Source organism: Amphiura filiformis, chromosome 14, assembly GCF_039555335.1.
Source record: "Amphiura filiformis chromosome 14, Afil_fr2py, whole genome shotgun sequence".
Lineage (NCBI taxonomy): Eukaryota > Metazoa > Echinodermata > Ophiuroidea > Amphilepidida > Amphiuridae > Amphiura > Amphiura filiformis.
Genome location: NC_092641.1, coordinates 6,789,566 through 6,811,456, shown reverse-complemented (window position 1 = coordinate 6,811,456; position 21,891 = coordinate 6,789,566). Strand labels below are relative to the sequence as shown.

General features: G+C 38.2%; 1 long non-coding RNA gene across 1 annotated transcript in view; it reads right to left on the bottom strand.

Annotated features, from left to right (window-relative positions):
* Window positions 1-21,891, bottom strand: part of LOC140168908 (uncharacterized) — a 130,101-nt gene that overhangs the window by 89,592 nt on the left and 18,618 nt on the right. Inside the window, exon 2 of the long non-coding RNA XR_011861280.1 lies at window positions 18,030-18,480. This is a non-coding gene — a long non-coding RNA (uncharacterized lncRNA). The remainder of the gene's footprint in view (window positions 1-18,029; window positions 18,481-21,891) is intronic.

Below are 21,891 nucleotides of genomic sequence, written 5' to 3'. Positions count from 1 at the left end.
TAAATTCAGTAAATTTTCATGGTCAACCGTGTAATTGAATGGGATTATTTTGAAATTTTAAAACGCTTGAAATATCACAAACAAATAGGCCTATGTTGATAAATAATATAAATACAAGCTAAAACCGTTGGGGTTCGATAATGAACCCCACAAAACTAACCAGGTATATATGGAAACTGCCATACGGCCGGGCGGTTTCACGAGTTGCCGGCTCGATCATGTCATCCGCCGCCTGTCCTAACCCAGGCATTTTGTCCAGACTGAAATCTAAGAAGCTGTGCTTGTTGCCCAACTTATTGGCGTCCAAACTCTACTCGACAGACTAGGGGTGGGGTTAACTTGCACCATGGCCCTTTCTTTTAGCTTTTGACGCACACGATTATCATTTCGAGGTTGCAAAAGGGTCAATTGGACAACCTATTCGATTGTTTTGGATCCATAGTTTTAACAAAATTGAAATTAATGACCTCTTCTTTGAAAACCTAGCGCTACCCCTGAATCAGACCAATATGTCAGTGTTATGGAGGTCCTGGGAAGGGTCGTTGATTAAATACCCTAAATACTGATATCAGACTATCAGAGGGGAGTGGTAGCCATTAGGCCCTTTACAATTAATTCTTAGTTTCCTGTTTCCCGCCCGCGTCCAAAGTAGAGAATTGCAAAATATTTAATTATTTTATCTATATTTTGGATTTTCTCTTTTAAAGTAACTTTTAATGACTTCTATTTGCTACTTTCTGACTTTGATCATATCAACTATAATGATGAATAAACAAAGAACATAATTGTACCATTACTTATGTATAAAATCAAACAAAGTTGTAAAATAATTAAATGCACGCTCCTTGTCAAAAGGGGTTGATGTAGGTTGCGACCACTTGTTTTAAAATAAAGAAAATAATAGATAATTAATAATTAATAATTAAAAGTCGCCTCATCCCTTGTTTTCAACCATGAAACAGGAAACTAAGAATTAATTGTGAAGGGCCTTATTGCATAATTTTTGATGTCACCATTGGAAAATTGTCCATACACATAGTACCCATATGTTTTACAGATATGAAACACTATTTTTCCATTCTAGATCAGTTCGAAATGGAGAGTCAACTTTAAAAGATATGTTTTTTTTATTTATATTTTACAAGACAAACGGTTAAAATACATTAACAATCGCCGGCCAATCTGGATTGCTGCCAAATTGAGTGCCAGTATGGCTGCCATCGTCTGTGCCAACGCAAAAAGAACTTGTTTCTTTCTTTCAAGTCTGTGCTCTATCCCAAACAGGTCTAGCCCCTCTCCCACCCCCTGGTTATGCTCCTGCTTTAATTACAACCATCAATACCATCCTCCTCACCCTATCACATTGGAACTCAAAAATTAAATTTCTAATTTTTCCCTGGGATGATTTATTTGAAGAAATCCTGATTTCAGTTACTCCAGAAAACTAACTCATTTACGACTGTAGCAAATCAAGAAGTTTCTTCAGAATCCTACCAGTATGGGGTTATTTTTGTTAACAGATTGTTACAATTTGACGGAAATTGCGAAAATACAAATTTTTCAGCTAAAATGTTGAATAAACTTATAATTTAGATAATCTGTGTGCTTCTACATCGCCAATTATATCCAAATCCGAGCTCAATGCAAGCAAAATTAAAAATCTCGTGATATTAAAACAAAAACGCTGTTTTAAAGAACTAACAAAAATTTCGAGAAAAAAAACAGACGATGTTGACTATGATATAACAGGGGTGCGGTCCCGACGTGCACAGGAGAGCAAGAGAAGCCGCCGTCTGACAAAAACTATTAAAAAAATGACGACAAATTTATCCAGACACTATCGATGAACAGTAGCTCGACAAGTTGGCACAAGCTGAACCCTGCATTAGCTATCTCGGTGCAGAACACTGGATGAGCACAGCACCCTAGGAGGAGCTCATTTGAATATGTCGCTGATCAGACAAGTAACTGTTGACCAATCAGAAAGCAGGAGAGGACAAGAGGTTATCCGTCTCGAAAGTGTGCCTCTTGAATTGGATGCGTAAATCTTTTTCTGGTTGCTACATGCCATGTAGGTATTATGGATCTTGTTTGCGGTGGACTAGTTTTTCAACACAGTAATTTGGCGCTGAAAGATGTATGCAAAATGCAGACGACACACTCAATATTCTAAGAATATGCACAAAATTTTCAGAATATGTGTTCGATTAATTTATTCACCTAGTATCACTTGTACTTTAGTCTTGAATTTATCCGTCTATAATTTCACTTCAACTTCAGTTACCAAGATTCAAATTTTTAACAAAAATTTAATTTCTGACAATCCACTTTTTTACCAAAAGACAAGTAGGGGGGCCTATATAATGAAGGTTATACTACTCAGAGGCAGGGTTACTGTCATGGTATCTTGGTTCCCAAAAAATATTTTACGAGTCGCTACAGAAAACAATCAAAATGGGACGAGGGATGATAACATCGGCAAACAAATGGTACATTAAAAATCTCCCAACAATTAACCAACTTCTAAATCTATGGGTAGAAAACACCAAATCACTGCTTTGGTCTAAGCAAAGGGGTTCTTGGCTTTAGTTTTAACTTTAAAAAAAATCAATTCAATGTTGCATATAGTCCCAGACACTGCAGACAGGCAAAGAAACAAATGCTACGCCCTGCTCACAGGTGCACCAGAAGACTCATGTACACCAATCACATTGTGTATCACCCGATAGAATCAAGTCACCTACATTTTTTTCTGTCGCTTTCTTTTAGGCGACGAAACAAACAAACCTTTTCTCAAACAAGATCGACCCAGATTTTACATTTTGGGGATATTTTGTGGCAAAGTATAGATCAAATTTGAAAAACCCTTAGCGAAGTGAAAGAAATTTCTAATAGCTTTTGGTGATTTTTTGGAGACATTTCAGACGTTTGGGGGGAAAAACCCACCCGATAGATCAACCCTACCAGAAAGGTCCATCCAAATGTACAATTCCTTTGACTCTAATAAACCAGCAACACAATCACCTCAGGACCAAACTTCATCAAATCATACCCAAAATTGATGATAACATGATGAAAATGGTACATTACAATGAACGGAATTGCCGTATATTGAGTCTAAGCATCACATAAAAAACATGGTTGCTCCAGACACATACCGCCACAGGGGCTCAACGATTTGTGCACTCAAGGGAACATATCGTATGCAAAAAAATCAACCAATTTTAGAGTTTTCGACAAAATTGTCAAGGCATGTCAAGAACTGAACCAATACTAGGCAAGTTTGTACTCATTTCAATGCATATTTCATGCCGATTGCAATTGCGTACACTAAAATGTCTAATATATTATATTCAAAATTTTGTGTCTGGTGTTTTGACTCTCTCCACCATCGTCACAGAGATGGTTAGCAATTACCTCTTCTAAAAGCTCAAATTTACAGCCAATTTTGTGTCTCCTTCTTCCCCTAAAGATTCAAAATAAAGTAAAAATGGATATTGGAAAATGTCTGCAAACATTACCCATGCTGCTCGTCATCATTTATTTGGGCTATTCCAGTTGAATCCATATACCCCCTATGGAAGACTTGGCCATCTTCCACAAAGGGGTGCAGATTTCAAATGGAATGCAATGCCACTTGAAGTTCACCCTCCCTGTGTGGTTTAAGTAATGTGTTCCATGGGGGTGTAAGGATTTCAACTGGAATCATCCATTCATCATTTCATCTTGTCTGGTGACTTTTCTGATGATTGCAATAAAATATCAAATCGACTCGTGGGTGCGATTTTGTGCAATAAAAAAAATACAAGAAATGAGGAATGAACAATCATTTGCATTGACAAACTGGTGTCTGATCCACTACAATTTCTTTGGATTCTTTTTTATTTACATTTTTAATGGAAATTTTCCCCAAAATGGGACCTAAGAATTTTGGTTAATTATTTGTTAACTTAACACCATCCATTTATCATATATTTGGGGATTTTGCAGGCCTTGCCGTCTAGATTTTAAAGGCGAGTGGTTAATCACTCGCTAGCATGATGCTAGGCGAGCGGTCGAATTTTCACAAATATCACTTATTTGGATATAAGACCGGGATCATGATAAGAGCTTCGGTCTTAAAAGGTACTTAAATGTATTTATGTTGAAATGCGCGCTAAATCTTTTCACTTTCTCCGCTTAGAGGGGGCACCGAATCGATTAAATGCTGAATTGGCTGATTCAATGGCTGATTTTGGGAGATTCGCAGCGAGTGATATTTAGTGTCTATGGCGAGTGGAAAATCGCTCACTAGAAATCGAGTTTGGGCGAGCGGTGGCGAGCGAGAGCGATCGCTCGCCTCAAACGGCAAGGCCTGATTTTGATGAAAAATGCAGGATGTAAATTAATTTGTCCCCATATGACAATCCAATATGTACTTTGCAATTGCATGGGGTTGCACTTGGCTAAATGGGCTCACCTTGTCTACTAAAATAAACCTCTAGTCCAGTGGCGTACATTTATTTTTGACATGGGGGGTGGGGGTGGGGGAAATTTATTGATATAAAGTATAGTGAATGCAGCACCTTTTGGTAACAGAATAAGTTTATGGTACAAATGTGTGCAAAGCGCGCAAAAAATATGGCGAAATATGGTACAAAAGTGGAATAAATAGGAGCAAAGTGCACACAAACTTTTTAAGCTAAAATTGCCAAATATGAGGTTAATTTGGTCAGAAACCTATACCTTACAGGCATCAACATGGGAAGGGATGATTGTATGGACCATCAGGAATCAGCCCTATCAAAATATTGGGGGGTGGGAGGGATTTAACCCCCAATCCACCCCAGAATCTACACTATGCTATAGTCACTACATTCAGGCTGTTATAGGAATTTAACACATACATCCCAGGGCTCAAATTAGTTGCACTTTGCATTTACTCATCTGGTGAGAATCAAGTATGAGAATAAACTGATCATTGTATCGTAACTTTACACACACAGAATGGACATGATTTGAGGAGAGTCAAATTGAATTTGTACAAACTTAGGTTTAGGAGAATCGTTACGAGGATCAATTCTCTGATTCTTGCAGAATTTGAGGCCCTGGATCTAGACAACAAGCTACTAAATCTCAAGATGGAATATAAGTTCTTAGGAGCCGACTCATTTTGCTAATTTCCAGGGCTAATTTCCACCAGTTTTTCCTTAATAACCCAATTTCTTAAAACATACATACATTTAAAATACCCACATGTACAATGTACTGTAATTCACTCACATTTTTGAAATAGTACATTGAATACATCCCAGACACTAGTGTTTCTATATTTAATTTCAAGGAGAATTTGGTAAAGCCCCGTGTCTGTTTCTTTCATAGCTCTTTCCAAGCATCTCTCTCTCTCTCTCTCTCTCTCTCTTAAAAGATGCAAGGGGAATGTCCTATGAGACACCATGAGTTGAATGCTCTAGCGCAGGCTGTCTAGTATTGCTTTGAAAAGTTACTCCCACAAATTCAACGACTCCGGGATGTTGTATCACTTGGGATGTAAATCATAATGAGCTTAAATTGTATCGCCCCAGCGGCACAGTTCACTAACTTCCATTCACCAATTATAGCTTAAATTTGTCTACTATTTACAGAGTTATGAGTTTTTATACACAGTACATTCAAAGGTCGCGGGTGTATGCAATCAAAACGGTGGTTATATAAATGGGTTATTCCAGTTGAAATCCAGACACCCCCTATGGAAGACACTTCCTTAATCGTCTACAGAGGGGGTGTAGATTTTAGATGGAGTCGCCCATCTGGGAAACCCCATTTGAATTTCACACTCCCTGTGTGGATGATGAAGGACATATTTTCCATATGAGGTGCATGGATTTTAACTGGAATAGCTAATTCGTGTCAGGGCAGGCAGATATATTTGAGTTACCCCGGTCCTTTCGTGTCTGTCTGTGAGAGCAAATTGCACAAACATTTACATGTAGTTAATCGGTCTTCCAAAGTTGAATGAATTTGTCATTGCATGTAAAATGCAGGATCAAAGACGCAAGGGATGTGTGTATTACAAAAAATGTGATACGGACGACATGACATACGTATGTATGCCGATGTCATGGGATACATAGAACTTGTCTATATATTTAGGAGTTCAATCACAGCAGCGAGTCGACTCAGATTTTGCGGTTACAGGTTTATGGTCTTAACGGTCATTATTTCAAAAACTTACCCTTAGAACTTAATGCTTCATCCTAACCCTAACCTATAACATTAGCCCTAAAAAAGGAGATAAAGGAGCCGAACCTATATTTTACCGGATGGAATGCCCGCCTACTCTCTTTCGTTAGTGATTAGACCACACTCCACCGTGAAATGTTGCTGTGGGCGGATCGCCACACCTCCTCCACAGAGAGTCTGTTACATACCTCCCCAGAATTTAAAAATGCTGGTACCCATTTATACACCTGGGTGGACAAAAGTAATCAAGATTAAGTGCCTCACTCAAAGGCAAAACAAGATGGAGCCACCAGGGCTTGAACCCGCAACCTTCCGATTAAGAGTCAGAGAATGTTCTGCTTGGCCATCATGCTCCCAAGGCACATTAGCCCTAATTCTAACCTTAAACATACCCCTAAAGGCCTAACCCTTTGTACATATTAACATTTTTTCTAAATTTTCACCAAAATTAAATAAAGAGACAATTTGCCACTAAAATGCCATAACAGACTTTGTAAAAAAAAAGCACTAGATTTGATTATTTATATCTTCAGTTTTCACTTGAGATAATACATTTAGTTTCTTAAATACAGAGCAAATGAAACGACACAACAATTTGTAGCAGCAGACAGCAGTACCCCGTCACATAGGAACACAACTGTGTAAGTAACATCATTACTTAAAGTCATATGGCGGTAACTTCAAAAGCTTAACAAAATAGGTTATCACTAAATTTTTTACCTTTTTCAATGATTGATGTAGGTGTTGCCATTATACAACAGGTCTTAATGCTCAACACGCAGGCCTGTAGAATTCAACGTACTGAGTGTTTTGAACCTCTGTTTGTTCCGAGATGATAAAAAACAATTACCCCAATACTAGGCTTGTTTGTACTCAGAACAATCCATAAAGCATGCAGGTTTCTAACATACGACAATAAAATATGAAATTTCTAATTTTTTTTTCCAATTTTATTGAAAATGTTAGATTTTGTGAGCAGATGACGCCCACACATGCAGGGTTAGTGTACGACAACTGTCTGATGAAGACGAGAGCGAGAGAAAGGTAAGAGGATGGCACGAAAAACAGGCCAGCTTGTTCCAACTCATGCGACAGCCTCAAGCCACAAAGTCAGACATAGCTCCGATAGAAATTCACTCTTATTCCCCTGCTCTCTCTCTTCTCCATCTTCGTTTGTTTTTTACCCCTTTGTTCTTGGTGAAGTATGTGTCTGGCAGAGCCAGCATACAGGGATAAGGCAATACTCAAATAATGTTGACTTTTTAACAACGGCTAACAAAGTTTCATTGCATATAGATACAAGTTTTATTTAAAACTTCCTTTTCGATTATTTCAAAAATAACATACTTATGTTGCTCACTGTGATTTTCCCCCCTGACATTTACTTCCGTTTTAGATTCTTCCCCACTGGCTAAATGTGAAAACATTTTACAGAAATGTCAGTTTTTGATCATTTATCTTTATTCATTAATTCTTTCACAGGTTTTGTGTAATTTCGATATTATTTTGGAAATATCAAGGCGAAGGTTATTAAAAAACTGCAATACATTGTTAAGCCTGTGGAAGTTTAAGCATAAATTGTTAGGGAAGTGAATTTGAAATTATGATTTTCATGAATGTTAGGCGATTGTTCCTCATTAATTTTAGGCGGGCTGTGGAGAATCAGAAGAGATATCTTACCCTTCCCATAATGCATTTATTCCATTGCCTGTACTGATTTGCTATGTGTGCAATGGCGATGAAACTTATCTTAAATGAACAGAGCACATCCAGATCTTGCAAAAAACGTGCTTATTTCTTTGACTATCGACCCATCCAGTAAATTCTACAAATGAAAACAAAGGGAACCTGTACAAAGTAATGGGAGTGCCATTGAAGAAATGAGGTGATATATTGCAAAGGATTCTGGGATGTGCAAGATATCTCCTGTTGTGGAGAGTTCACAAAAAATACAAATTGGGGCTATTCTGCTTAAAATCTACACTACCCTGTGGAAGATTTTGGAAATATCTTCTACAGGGGGAGTATGAATTTCAAATGGAATGAACACATTAGGTAGCTCCATTTGAAAACTCATCCTCCCTCTTTGGAAGATTCAGTATAGATCTTTCTCAGATGGTGTATGAAATTTAAATGATGCTGCCTAATGTGCTACTAATTCAATTTGAAATTTATACTGACCCTGTAGAAGATATGTCCAAAATCTTCCACATGGGTAGTGTGGATTTTAAACACCCATTTATGTAATAAAACTTAGCTTCCCATACACTATCCAGCCTGAACTGAGTAATTGTACACGATCAACCCCAATCCAAAATTGGACTAACTTTCTTGGTTTATATCTTTGATGATGAATTCAGTTTATTCAGCAGAAAAGTACACTGAATGTCGTCTGACACAACAAGATCTGTCATCTGCAATAACAGAGTCACACATCCTAGGGCCACATATCTTGTCAATCATCCTCACAATATCCTCATCTGTCTGTGCAGAGTCCCTTACCTCTCATATGCTTGCTCATTCATAGAATGACCTCTTGAACGGGTGGGTACCAAACCTCATACTCCACAACATGGGGTCAACTTTTGAGCTAAAATGTTGAATAGGGGTTACAGAACCATGGCACTAGGATGAGATTGTCTTTTCCAAAACATGTTATCAGGTAAAGGTTCGTAAATTGGGCCACATCTAAGCTAGCCTAGCAACAAGTCGACAAATATGAACCTAATTCTAGTCTTGTTTCATGTGTCAAATGTTGCACTTTCCACAAGTTTTTGTCTAGTGACAAGCAGAGTAAATGCTAACCCAATTCTAGTCTGTTCGTGTCAAATTTTGCACTTTTCACAAAATGCTGAGTAACATTTTAATCTTGATTCTTCAATAAATTTTACAAATCATCTAGCTAAATTGGTGAATTAAATTCATTCTGTAACAGTCCCACAATACTCGTTATAATTCATTTTCACTTCAAATTTAACTACTTGAGATATTGCCCCTGAAGCTACATGTTTTCCACGAAATGTCATAAATTTAGGTCATAATTACTTTCGTTTAACTTTATTTTGGCAATTTTATAGATAATTTATTCAAACCAGTTTTAGTCTATTGGTACATCATTTTGTGTAAATGATGGTTTTGCCTTTTACAAGTGTTTCTATTTATATTTTGCATAAATTTTGACTAATATTGAAGCTGTGATTTTAATTTGAGGGATAACTCCACTTATCTGCTTCCTTCTTAAGCCGTGTAAATCCACAAGCAGAAGTCATGTTCACATTTTGAGATACACCCAGCGTAAACTTACGCTAACATTGATCAAAATTCCACAAATATTTTCCCTACTCCTACCGCATGTCCACACCTAGCCAACTCCTAACACCGCGCTGACCAGTTCCACCAGGCATTCACTTCTTCTTAGCGTAAACATTGGCTACCACTTCCGGTGTTTCCGTGACCTTTTTCAACCAGGCGAAATTTAATTTCTTAGTTCCAACCAAAAAAATTTCAAACTTACACCTGGTGCCAGGCGTAGTAGCATTCACACTGCAACATACGCTTGGTGGAGATTACACATAGCTCGCTACTCCTGTCAGGGGTAAATCGTCGGATGTACACCCAGCGGAACTTATGCTGACCATCGTTCACACTGCCACTACTCCTGGCTGCGCCTACCACTACTTCTTGCAACTTGCGCCGACCAAGTTCCACCGGGCATACGCCCGACAATGTGAACTCAGCTGCTACAGTGAGCTACTTTAGTAGTACGGTAGCTTTTCCCTGAAGCTACAAGTTTTGCATGTTTTCCCAAAAATATCATCTATTTAGGTCATAATGACTTTTATTCAATTTCATTTCAAATGGCAATTTTATTACTATAAGATAATTTATTAAACTAGTTTATTGGCACATCATTTAAATGCATGGTTTTTGGAGCTGCGAACAAGTATCTTTCTTGGCTTTCTGGTTGAAAATCGCCTGAAAAAAACCCAGAAAATTTGAGGAATGAACAACTTGGGGGTCTTTTAGAGCTGAAAATCAAGGAGCTCTATTTTGGTCAAATTTAGGAGGGATCCTTCGGAGTTACGAAATCCAAAACGGGGCGTCTGTCGGTGTCGGGGGAACATACCCATATGGTCATTTGTGTTATGATTCAAATTAAACCATCCCAGCAGTTATAGCATCAAATGCCCTTAAAACTTGGCTTTCATTTTGGGCAAAAAATATATAATTTTCTGAATTTTTGCCCCCCCCCCTTCAATTCCTGGTGCAGACAGCTGGCCACTCATAGGAAGGTTCTAGACAAAGCTCATTGGCCTATTCCAGTTATAATTCATACACCCCAGTGTGGAGAATGTCCTCAAAATTTCCCACACAGGGGGAGTCACCCATGCAGGTAACCCCATTTGAAATTCACACTCCCTGTGTGGAAGATTAAGGTAATATCATCCATAGAGGATGTATGGAATTCAACTGGAATAGCCCGCATATATACAGCATCATGGGAAGGGCTTGAATTACCGCCATGGTTCACATCTAAATCCTTACTTCCAACAAGAGATAAAAACCAGGACTTGATCTGCCTACCCAAAATTGCTCTCCTTTTTATGGTATAAATTGAAGACGGAAAAATTGAGTGTCGGTATCGGATTCCGAGCACATAACATGTAGCGATAATCGATTCCAAGTTTTCATGTCTGCGAGACTAACCCCCTATTCCTGATTACGCCCCATGGTATAATTTTCAGAAACGCACAACTTTTTGAAGTTTGACGTCAGCACCATCAAACGTAATCGCTTAAAAACCTAATCACCGTGATAATTCCCTCAAATCTTTCAATCGTATTAAGAAATTCTTCAAAAGTATGCAATTTTATACGTTTGTCAAAAAATTTCCACAAAAAAGCGGGACACGAGGGTTAGCGCATGGTACATAAACAGGCAAAACTTGGAGGGTGTTTTATTTTTGTTGGTGCAAGGCAGGTTGAGACATGTATGGAGCTAGACTCTGGTCTGTTACATGTGTAGGTATTTGTGAGGGGCGGAATACGGCTCTAGTCGAGTCTCGTCGTCATACTCTACCGATTTCAACTTGTCTACCTAATGATGGTATTACAGATGCCACTTGCATCAAATTCTTCATCATTTTTTTAACTAGAATTTGTTATTTTTTGTCAGGATATAGCAAGCTAACAATGATGATACTTGGTTGAGACAGATTCACACTTCTTCTCGTTGTCGTTCGTATTAAGCTTATATCGAGTGAATGAGGCATCCTAAGGCATCATTCTGTTCACACTGAACCAAAATTGTCACAATGATGATAGAATCTAAATCTATAAACACCTGGTTACAGCTCGGATAAGTGTTATTTCTAGCTCATTTTGAGTGAAATTAGCTCAAAATTTCACATATTTTCATCAAATTCGACATGCAGATGGATTAAATAAATATCTGTACGGTTTGCATTTACCCATCATCTCATTATCCATTGCTTTGTCAATTAATATTTTTTGTAAGTTAAACATGTATTTTATTCAGTAAATTGACAATTTTCATCACAAAATCAGCAAAATTATCTGAGTTATCAAAATCCCTTGTCAACTTGAACAAACTATTATGATATCACAATATGATCTGCAGGGAATTACGGGTATCGCATCATGGACAATTTCATATGCACATGGCACAAAATATTGTTCATAATGTTAGTATCTTTAGGATTAAAAGATAATATGTTAAAAGTCCAACCAATCAACGAGCAATTAATCAACCATGTCTAGTAATTAGTAGATTTTTACTGGTCGGCATTTACACTAAATAGTAATGCATTGAGGCACATCACATTTTTTCTTTTCTTAAGTTAAGGGAGTACTACACCCAATTGTGCCTATTTTTGCATTTTTCTCAAAAAGTATAGCGCATTAATGACAAGTAATCTAGGGGCAGCACAGACAACAGTTGTGGGGTTAGTCAAAAATGCAAAAATAGGCACAAAATTGGCCAGGGTGTAGTACCCCCTTAAATCTGGCTTGTACAGTATTTTTTTTCTTCTAAAGATGCATCTAGAAAAACCTATTAACTATTGGGGTTTTTTTTATTAATTAATATACAACAATTAATAAGTCTTTACTAGAATGGATTTCAATAAATCAGTATATCAGGAATTATAGGTTCTTTTAAAAGCGGTACAACTGCTCCAATTCAACAACATGCACAGCTTTGTAAGCAGCATGGGAAACAAACACTTTTAACTCTATGTACAATATTGTGTACATACGACTACAACTTAAACTTGACCATCAGACAGACATTCAGTATTATATAATTAATCAATACCCAATCAATACTAATATAGACTACCATATTGATGAATATAAAAATTTACGCCCGATTAAAAAATCTCTTTCGTTTTATTTCAATGCGCATGCGGTCAATTCTATTGACCTTATTTCAGCAGTGTTGCCATATCTGTGATTTAGTATCCCAATTGGGAGACTTTTAACAAGTTAAATTGGGCAAATTTACAATTATTTTACTCTGCATTTCAGTTGTATCATGATGACTGATAACTGTCTGGCTGCAGTATTTCATTCTACATGTAGTAAAATATTGTTTAAAATAATTGATGGCCCAAATGCTATGTTCAATTCTGTACAGTACATAACAAATGCTTGATGTTCACCGAAACAACTTTGAACTTTGCTTTAAAATTTTTAAGTTCTTGTTTAGTAAATCTCAGATTATCTCTCTAATATTATAATTAGTACTGGGTTATACAACCATGATATGTCAGATTCCTAATCCTTAGGGCTCAAGCTTATTTGATGCAGGATGATCTCCTCAGGGTTACAGCCACGCTGGTCGGTGCCGGTCGGGGGTAACCGGCGCCGACCGGCACTAAAAAAATATGTTTTATTTGTTACAAATGTTTTATTTATCATAAAAAGAGTACAAAACCAAAACAATTTTTGGGGGTATACCCCCTAGCCTATTCCCAGATCCCTTGTGTTCGCTAAAAAGAGTGTGCCCCGAGCCAGCCCTCTAATTGGATAGAAAAATTAGCCGGCACTCAACTTGGGCTAGCTATAACCCTGGATCTCCTGAGCATTTTGACACCTTTTTTATTGAAATCGGCCAAAAAATGAGAAGGTGCTGACCAAAAAACTTATTCGGACAGGGGGGGTCCGAGGGGGGTTTACATCAAATTTTATTTACCGAGCAAAACTCCTTTGAACCATTGCAAGCAAATACAAAATGTTTTCTTCTAAATTTATGCAATTAAACCAATGCAAATAAATACAAACCAAATTAAATCATAATATTTGCTTCCAGGTACAACTCATCTCACTGTCTGCAATCAAAGAAATAAAGCTTTAAAAATAACCGTTGCTAAGGAGGATGGTCTCTTTGTTAGCTCATCAAACTGAAAAGGTTAACAATAACAGTGCATCTCACAGCTATGTCTGGTTTATCTGAGGAAATGGTTTTCAAAATGATGTAAAGTGGATATCAATTGCCTGATTTTTCCTACTCTACACTGTGGCTGTGACCTCCCTGCAATATTTGAGCCAATTTTATGGCTATACTGGACTGCTGGAAAGCAACAGTGGCGCACTGATATAAAATGCTAGCCAAAATTAACCGAAAATTTACTATATATAGCACCTGTTACAGAACTGGGTACAACATACTAGTCTTGGTTTACAGAGTTAAGGGTTGGGGTAGGGCAGTCTTGTAATGAGACTAGTAGAGTTGCAACTTATTCGTGTAATCGCTCCATCGAAGCGGCAGTGTGGGAAACAGGCAATCACAGTTGCATTTTGGGGAATTTCACTACAAATTTGCACACTTTCTAAAACACACATGTCTGGATATAGTCACCTATGGCCTCTGGGGATATGGGTTGAATTTGCCATTTTCCCCACCCCCAGACATGGCATGCCTCCTCCCCTACAAATGTTGCCTGGTAAGCCAATGCCATTTGGCCCAGGACTAGTGATTTGGGAGATATTGAATAAGTTTATATTCAAAGCAAACTCTCTTCCTACCCTTGTTTTATTTTACACAATTAAAACCGTGCAAATACACACCAAATCAAATCAAAATATTTGCTTCAAGGTACAATTCATATCTCACTGTCTGCAATCAAAGAAATAAAGCTTTAAAAATAACCGTTGCTAAGGAGGATGGTCTCTTTGTTAGCTCATCAAACTGAAAAGGTTAACAGTGCACGAGCATCTCACAGCTATGTCTGGTTTATCCGAGGAAATGGTTTTCAAAATGATATAAGTGGACATCAATTGCGTGATTTTTCCTACTCTACATGGCTGTGACCTCCCTGCAATATTTGAGCCAATTTTATGGCTATACTGGACTGCTGGAAAGCAACAGTGGCGCACTGATATAAAATGCTAGCCAAAATTAACCGAAATTTACTATATAGCACCTGTTACAGAACTGGGTACAACATACTAGTCTTGGTTTACAGAGTTCAGGGTTGGGGTAGGGAAGTCTTGTAATGAGACTAGTAGAGTTGCAACTTATTCGGTAATCGCTCCATCGAACGGCAGTGTGGGACATTGGCAATCACAGTTGCATTTTAGGACATTTTGGAATTTCACTACAAATTTGCACACTTTCTAAAACACACATGTCTGGATATAGTCACATATGGCCTGTGGGGATATGGGTTGAATTTGCAATTCCCCACCCCAGACATGGCATGCCCCCTCCCCTACAAATGTTGCCCGGTAATAAGTTTATATTCAAAGCAAACTCTCTTCCTACCCTTGTTTTATTTTACACAATTAAAACCGTGCAAATACACACCAAATCAAATCAAAATATTTGCTTCAAGGTACAATTCATATCTCACTGTCTGCAATCAAAGAAATAAGCTTAAAAAAAAACCTTGTCAAGGAGGATGGTCTCTTTGTTAGCTCATCAAACTGAAAAGGTTAACAGTGCACGAGCATCTTACAGCTATGTCTGGTTTATCTGAGGAAATGGTTTTCAAAATGATGTAAAGTGGATGGACATCAATTGCGTGATTTTTCCTACTCTACATGGCTGTGACCTCCCTGCAATATTTGAGCCAATTTTATGGCTATACTGGACTGCTGGAAAGCAACAGTGGCGCACTGATAAAATGCTGGCCAAAATTAACCGAAATATATAGCACCTGTTTCGGGCCAAATCAATTGGGTACAATGCCAGAACTGGGTACAACATACTAGTCTTGGTTTACAGAGTTAAGGGTTGGGGTAGGGCAGTCTTGAGTAGAGTTGCAACTTATTCGGTAATCGCTCCATCGAACGGCAGTGTGGGAAACAGGCAATCACAGTTGGATTTTGGGGAATTTCACTACAAATTTGCACACTTTCTAAAACACACATGTCTGGATATAGTCACCTATGGCCTCTGGGAATATAGGTTGAATTTGCCATTTTCCCCATCCCCAGACATTGCATGCCCCCTCCCCTACAAATGTTGCCCGGTAAGCCAATGCCATTTGGCCCAGGACTAGTTATTTGGGAGATATTGAATAAGTTTATATTCAAAGCAAACTCTCTTCCTACCCTTGTTTTATTTTACGCAATTAAAACCGTGCAAATACACACCAAATCAAATCAAAATATTTGCTTCAAGGTACAATTCATATCTCACTGTCTGCAATCAAAGAAATAAGCTTTAAAAAAACCTTGTCAGGGAGGATGGTCTCTTCGTTAGCTCATCAAACTGAAAAGGTTAACAGTGCATGCGCATCTTACAGCTATGTCTGGTTTATCTAAGAAGAAGGTTTGGTTGTCAAGTGACATCTCGCAGAGAAATTGAAGCGATCATCATCACACTAAAGGAAAAGACACGGGAGCGCAGGAAGCACTAGAAGCGCCCTCCAGCGGGATTCCCAGCCATGATGATCATGATAGCGGTGTTAGTTATTCTTACCTGGTATTCGCCGCTGCTATCTATCTCAGAGGCACAAGCTATTTGGAAGATGAAGTTTGTCTTTACTTAGATCATATTCTAACATGTATCCAGACAGGCCCTTATTATTTACCACTAGGCTATATATATCTCTATATATATTACTTATTAACATGCGAAAGCTCCATACATTTTTTCCCCAAAATTTCAACAGGTTATTTCAAAAATAACTTAACCAATACTAGGAATGTTTGTACTCATTTAAATGTATTTTATGCATCAAATTGAATAAAAATTGCATTTGAATAATTTGTGCATCAAAAATGTATCTGAAAAAATCTTTTTTTCTAATCCACTGCCAACGCTATAGCACACCACAATTCCAGACAGACGAGTTTCACATTTATAAATTCAGTTTGGGTCAAAGACTTCGCTAAAACAAATTTACGCACTAGACTTGATTTCGTAGATTGCATGGGGTTATTGGCTTCGTCGCAGACAATGTAGTTGAATGACTTGCGAGATTCTTTCTGAACAGGTGACGGGAAATTTCTGAAACTTGTTACTCAAGAACCACTGTACTAAGCATACATCCAATCAAACATTAGGGAATAAACCAAAAAATACAGGATGTCATCATGTCATATAAACATAACTAGTTTCACCAGGGGTAAAGGTAGGCACCGGAGTTTTGCGCGGTTCGCGCAAAAGCGCACATTTTCGCGCATTTGGGTGTCCAAACCGCATTTTGGGTTCCATCGAGAATATTCAAAATTTTGACCCATTGATAAGCTTAAAGTTAAAACTTACGATTTTATGCCCCAAATCGGCAGCATTTACAAGAAAATTCACGCAATATTGGTTCTAACTTCACTTATGTACATCAAAATACAAATAACGATCATTAAACCAAGCATAATGTGGAGAAATTTACCCTTGCTTTCGACATTTCGATCGACGATTTGTGATGGTCGCCATCTTTATTTTTTATTTTTTCCAGAAACTGGAAATGAACCCGGAAATGAACCGGAAGCCGGTCGTAATTGATTGACATGCCATCGTTTTACCGATGTTTTTTCGTGTTTTGCATTGATAACAGGGGATCACGCATTTTAGCGCATTTTGACCTATTTTTTAGCCATTTTGAAAAGTGGCCAGCGCATTTTGCTGTTTTAAATCGCGCAAAACTCCGGTGCCTAGGTAAAGGGTTCAAAAAAGTGATTACCGGTACCTTTGTAAAAAGATGGTAAAATATTGATGTCGAAAATGATGAATTTTTAATATTTCTTTTATATGTTTTAGGGAGGGAGAGAGAGTTATATCCTTATAACAAAACTAGAACATTTATTATATAATGTTTGTTTCTTTCAGTTGAATAAACTATTGTCCACTTTTTAAAACAAGGAGAGCTAAGTCCAAGACTTGGGTTAAATGCCCCCTTCTTCCTTCCAGACACGTGCCGGGTCTGAATACCAAAGGGGGTCTTTAAAAAAATTGTATGGGGATGTGCTAAGCAGATTTTCTCTATACCTACTTTTTCTGTTGTTGCAACCCATCAGAATACAGGTCAATATTTCACAAAAGCATCCAAAATCCCCAATTGGATGCATTGTACCACCAAAACCTTGGGTGCGCCGAATGATACATTTTCTCTACAAATTGGCCCAATTTTGGCTCAGCAATTTCTCAAATTGACTAATTGTAATACAGCATTGCAAATTTGTGTGGGCCAAATATTATTTTCACTGGGCCAAAATTGAGACATACAGCCTCTGAGTAAACACTGATCCCCATACACCTTCAACCTGGAAGCCCCCCCCCCCCTCCCCCCGTCTAAATTATAATACAATACATAAATAAATACAATCAATGACACCCACCTGTCAGTCTGTATCTCCAAACAAAGGTCCCTTGAAGCCGTCCATCCACCTTCCTTCCTCTCTACGAGATTTCCTTCCTTTAAAACTCCTTCCAGAAAAAAAGTCATCTTCACTCCTGACACGCCCACCAGCAGTTCACAAGATGTCTAGGAGGTCACATCGATAAAGTTACCAGGGAAAGTTTGTCTTGGACATGTTCAGTTTTATCATCTATCTGCTGCTACAAGCCACACAATTGAACGACCCCAAACAACTCTTGGTTCTTCTAGTCCACTTGCATTTCAGTTTCTTGGTTTCCGTTTGTTCTCGGACCCTTCATTCCAAATGTAACTTTTCAAGTCTTAAAGTTGCTTCATTTCACAGCACATGACAACAGGTCCCACAGCTCCAGTTCCTCTTCCAACAGTCCTGGTCAAGACAGCATCCGGGGCCCATCTGATTGTAGCATAATCTGTGAGAGACAAAAAAACAAAAGATATTGTTTTAATTGATTTGATTATAAATTCCAGACCTGTAACAGGGTCTTTGTAAAAACAAGAGGATTAAAGCTGAAAATGATCAAAAAACGGCATAAAATCCGGGTAAAATGGCTCAAATTGGGCTGAAAATAAAAGAAAACGTGTATATTTCAGGAATAAAAAAGAAGAAATCGGCTGAAAAGAGGAAAAGTTTCAGGTCTGAGATTCATCTTTTTTACAGGGTTAGTGCAGCAGCTAAGCTCCTAAACTGAGGAGCCATTGTGCACTTTGTGATAAAAGTATAAGTACCCACAAATGAAGCACAAGGTCAGTTTTGACCCCTGGTGATCGCTAAAGGTCACAAAATGCCATACAGGGGTAAAAAAAAATTGGTAATGCTCGAGCCCTAACTCCAATCTAAGATTGTGACACTTAGCAAGACTGTAAATGGATGATGTTGAAGTCAGCATTGACTCTATAGATCTTGAAAACTTTGGTATCAAAAATCCATGGGCTTCCGAATCAGCAGACTCTCAGTGATTTTGGCTCATGGAGTGCATACATCATTTTGGAGCCAATACACAGGTTGAGGTATACTATTGGCCTATAAAGTTGCTTTTAATTCTTTTGCAATGTTTACATTTTTTAATGGTCATATCACAATCTTCTTCAATGAATACAGGCCAACATTTTTGGAAACAGATCTGTTTCCTGACAATTGACCTGGTCCTCGAACATGGATGACCAAGCACTCATGTGCACCATTTATGGGGGCTCAACCGGGAAACAAGCTACAGCAGGACAGGGGTCACACTTTTTAAAAACATCACCCCAAAAAAGTAGCCGGAGTTTCTGATCATGGCCCACCTATCCTGAAAATCTGAATCCGCCTATCTATTTACAGCATCCGGACATATGGGAGCAAGAAAATGACCTTTGACCCTAGTATATTACCTTGAATACCACCAAAAAAGTAGCCAGAGTGGGAGCCAGAGTTTCTGACCATGGCCCACCTATCCTAAATATCATAAGTCAATCTGCCTATCCATTCACAAGATACAGCATCCGAGCGAATGGAAGCATGAAATTGACCTCAAATGAACTTTGACCTCAGTATATAACCTTGCACACCACCCAAAAAAAAAAGAGCTAAAGTTTCTGACCATGGCCCACCTATCCTGAAAATCTGAAGTCAGCGGCACTGGCCCATGACTCCCCACCCACTGCAGTTCCCAGAAAAGTCACCAAAAATATTCCCATTATTTTGGGCAAAAAATGCAATTCTCAGTAACTTCCTGGTGCCATCCCTGTATTTGCAATGACTTCAATGTGAAATAAAACCATGAAGTAAAGTAGTCTCAAAAGTTGTCCTGACCTTTCACCTCTAACTAAATGACCTCGGAATAATACCCCCCAAGAGAACTTTGGAAACTCAAACAAAAGTGTGATGTTGGATTTAAAATGTATAGCCTATGCAACCATATGACTAAAATATAAGCTTATACTGGTTTACATGGTTTTATATGATCTATCAAAAACAATCATAACCGAAGAAATGATAAAGTTTGAATGTGCATCCAAGTACCATGGCAATAGCACTGGGAAATATGAGTAGTGAACTACCTCGATGAACTGTCCAAATTAATGCTGATATGATCACGAAAGAAGTATAGGGCCTACAGATTAGAACTTAATAGAAGATGATATCCACTGGTTTCCAAGGTTCTCTATAGCTGCACTGGGTGACTTTTGGCACATTGCCACATCACACGGGGAAATCCCGCCTCACTAGAAATGGCGCGTAAATTCAAGGTTGTTATGACTCATTCGCCATCAGCTGATTTGTGTATGTACTACTATGTACTGTAAACATATTCCCCGACAGGCCGGTACATTGAACGCTTTGATAGCTGGCCAGCCGACCGGGCCACCACGTGGTTGAACATTAATGTATCGGCATGCTCAAGCCAGCAGGTACAGCTATCGATGAAAAGAGAACATTGTCTGGTTTTAATAAACATGATAACACGCGGCCGGCTGGCAAACACGCGGTATTAAAAAGCATGGTAAGTTCTGCAAGTTCACTGCAACAGTATGCAATCATGTTTCTTGTCAGTTATAACTTTGTAATTTTAGCATGTAATGCAAGCTCTTCGTTCGTTCTATTGTTCCAAAAATGACATTCTACAAATAGCTAAAAATAAAGAAAGCTTAAAGCTTTGCGTACGAATTGTATATACTCACGATTTAGACGTTTTATTTCTAGTGCTCAATGACGAGCCATTTGCTAGTCGATAGTCCAATCAAATCACAGTCGCAGAAATGGAAATATCGCCCAGACAAAACAATAAATACCAATATCATAAATCAATATCATAAATCCCTGCTCACTCAACTGAACTTCTGCTTCATGCATAAAAATGAATTGAAAATCATAACTATTTAATAGCTCTCACCAGTATTTTCCAATTCACGAAGGAAGATAGAACGTCATCAACACAGGTCGGCAACCAATCCAGACAGTTCGCAACATGGTAACAAGCATATCTTTTATATTACGTTCTCTTCATAAAACTTGTTCCGTCTCTCCAGTATCCGGCGCGATTTTTCTCCGTGCCAGACAAAATGGGCGTGGCATATTCCATAAGGTCGATGATCCAGACAGAAATAAGACGTACTCGCCAAAATACATTGGCATATTTAATTATTTATAATTTATTTTCATTAGATAACAATATTTGCCATTTCCCACCAAACGAAGCCATTATCATTATTATCAGGTCATAACTTCCCACGTGTATGATTTTATTTATAAAAAATAGTTATACATTTATTGCTAATAAAGGAAAAGGAAAATTGATGAGATAGCAATGGTGGAAAAGCGCGACCACAAACCGGTAAAGTCACTTACCGTCGACATTTCAACAACGATGAAGATTCGTCTTCTTGGCATTAATTTGCATGAGCGCCAGACAGTATCCCCCGACTAAAAACACACCATTTATAATATTGGCAGAGCGACCCGACGATACATCCAATCCGTTCATCCATGATCTGATCAAGCCTGTCCGTGTTACATCATCGAGTATGGTAACATAATCCAAGTTTGATAGCGAAAGCAAAATAATCGCTCATCCTCTTTCCGCCACTATCAATATTTTTTTACCTAATTTTTAACCTACTTACACTCAACATTTTCGTGGGAACTTTTCGAGCTCTGGTAAAAGTTCAGTGTTGATATGATACTTTATTGACCATCGACCAGTATTGACCACGGAGGTTGAGTTCCGTCAAAATGTTCTGTTCTTGATCGCTCTTCTACTTTATTGTGTCGACCAGTCGACCATCACTTCGATGGTCTATGGCGAAATGTTCTTCGCTGCTTCTCCCCAGCCCAATTTTTG